Below are 2,844 nucleotides of genomic sequence, written 5' to 3'. Positions count from 1 at the left end.
GCTAGATGCACAAAGTATTTTTTCTGTCGCAAATTCTCCAATTCCGGGTTTGCAACTGATGCTGGTATACAAGTTATACATTTTATTCAAAATTGTTGCTTTCGTCCGGTTCAAGAGTTTATTTTCCAAGGTGTCTTCACCCAATGTGGCCTTGGCTGTGATTCAAGTGTGCCGTCATTGTTTCCGGCAAGTTTCTATGCGCATGCGCGTGGATCAGGTGGGGTAGGGATTCAGTCACCCTCCGAGGCCCAAATTTGAACTAATAATAAAGTTAGAAAAAGATAGGTTAGAATACGACAATAAATGATTTCACTGTATACCACTTATCTCTACTCTATCCCCATTTACTTATTTAATCTTTTCGCATTAGTGCTTAGTAGAACTTATAGGTTTAGTTTATGCGATAGCATATGCATTACCATGTGAGTTTCAAGAGGCCATTTTTAAAGCTATTGCGCAGCTGCAAAGTTTTCCGACCAAGCGAAAGAAGTCGTCATACTACGTAAATGCAGTATACACATGCGCAGAGACTTTCCCACGTTTTTGGCGGCCATTTTAGACACTCGAGTTATTTGTTAGTAATACACATAGGCAAGCGTCCCCTAGATACAGTATGTTCGTATGTGATGCAATATCAATATTACAAGACGTGTTGGTTACGTGGTTACATGTTATTTGAGAGAATTGCATACAAGAAAGTTTCTAGAATACGAAACCTTGCTCCATCAAGCCATCTCTGATGGCATTTAATGCCATCACTAATTTCTACTAAATCAGATGCCAACTTTAGCACATCTCAATTTCTTCTTCAATCTTTTCATTTCTCTCTTTCTCCTTCTCACACTGTAATCCTTTCTTACCTCTTTCATTCATTTCATATCTCTTTCTCCCTATCCAGCATTTGTGCCAAAACATTATTGCTAATACTAATAGTGTTATTCCCATTATGGGCAATATTATGTGACCTAGAATACCATTACCTATGTTGGAGAACCAACTACCTAAGTTAGAAATGCTATTTGTCAACTTCTTCCATACACTTTCAACTTCCAGTGGTTTCAACTCTTCTTCTAATTTCTTAATATTTTTATTGTATCTTCCAATTTCAACACTTTTATCTGGAATATACGTGCAACAATGTTGCGTTTTCAATAATTTACAATCTTCACCCTCTTTTGCCAATAGTATGTCAAGAGCAAGTCGATTTTGCATAACCATAGATCTGACCGCAACTAATTCAGTGTTGATCATCAAGAATCCCTCAGCAGTGTCAGTAGATAACCGATCAACTACTGTAGACAACTGACACATTTTCCGTGAATTTAGAAGAACTCCCACTGAAGGTATCAATGCACCAAAAATGTCACCTACAATTTCGGAAAAACTAGCTCTTTTTACACGTGTTAGTTCATTATTGTCTTCATTGCTTCTAGTGATTCTTTTAACATGATATACTTTAGGGAATACTATTCCAAAATAGCAACTCCCATACCAATGGTCAGGCAGCCTAAAATAGGCTTTATTACCACACACATAATAGATTCCAGGAAATACTGGATCCATTCCTCCTTTTAGTCCCCATCCCCCAATTACTAAGAAATTATGTTCACATTCACTGGAGCCAATAAACACATTGTTATATTCAGTCTTTAACCTATGGAGACAGATTTTTCCTTTATTTTCAAAATCCAAGGACATAGCAGCATGAGTCTTGCCATTTGCATAATGCTCTTCCTCTTCAGCCCATTTAGGAATCTGAAGTTTAGGTTCAGTAGCTCTTCTTTGAAAATCCTGTCTCCTTGTCTCAACTAAATTTTAAAAAACATTATCTTCTTTATCCAATTTACAAGTTAACTTGTGCTTATGTGCTTCAGCTATATCTATTGCTTTCATTGTTAGGAAATATTCACCCATAAATTGTGAGTCTTTCGTACTAAGGACAGGGCTCATGCTCTTTCGCATAGGAACCTCAGAAAAGATCACTTCTACATTAGAATAATAATACTGCAATTTACCTGTTCTATAAAATAAGCTTGCTAAAACACCACACGATATACCATATGTCAATGGTAAATGATGATATGTTACTCCTGCTACAGATGCAGGTAATTTGATGCATACATAGCAGTCACTAATCTTCATGGTCTCTACATATTATACTAACAGGTTTGTAAAAACATTTAAGTCTGTATCATTTTTATTCACCGTGTGATGCAAATCTAACTCATCTGGTGCTTCTAATTCTACTTTGTCTCTTTTGAAGGTATCTACCTTTTCATGTGTATTAGTGCTATTTTGTACATTTGTAACCATCAAATAAGGAATGGCCACAGTTAGTACTAACCATATTATGAGTACTAAAAATATACTACCTATACATATTCTACAACATTTTTTTACACAATTCGGTTTTCCAGCAGCTTTATTGTCAGCCATTTTATCAATTGGGATAAGAAGATTTCTCTTCTTTGCTCTTAGTAATTTAAATTTTGTGAAAGAATATAAAAGGAAAATATTTTCAAGTTGGTCTCACTTCTTCATCAATTTGCTCTGCGTTTAAGCTTTCATCATCTTCTCCAATTATTTCCAAATTCTCGAAATCGTCAAGAATAATGTACGTACATTCAGGACCTTTGAATTTATTATTTACTAATTTCATTCTTGGACTTCTTCGTATTGGTATTTCAGTTGCTGGTCCAGATTGACTGGATACTTTGTCTACTTGCTGTGGTTCCTCTGTTATAGGTTTAAACCTGTATTTCACTCTTTTGATAACACTAGGCCAATTATCGCCTCTTCTGATTCTTTTAGCTTGCGCTGCTCTTTCACTGTCTTCGAGTGTTC

The sequence above is a fragment of the Triturus cristatus genome, chromosome 9 (assembly GCF_964204655.1).
Source record: "Triturus cristatus chromosome 9, aTriCri1.1, whole genome shotgun sequence".
NCBI lineage: Eukaryota > Metazoa > Chordata > Amphibia > Caudata > Salamandridae > Triturus > Triturus cristatus.
This window is presented reverse-complemented; position numbering follows the sequence as displayed.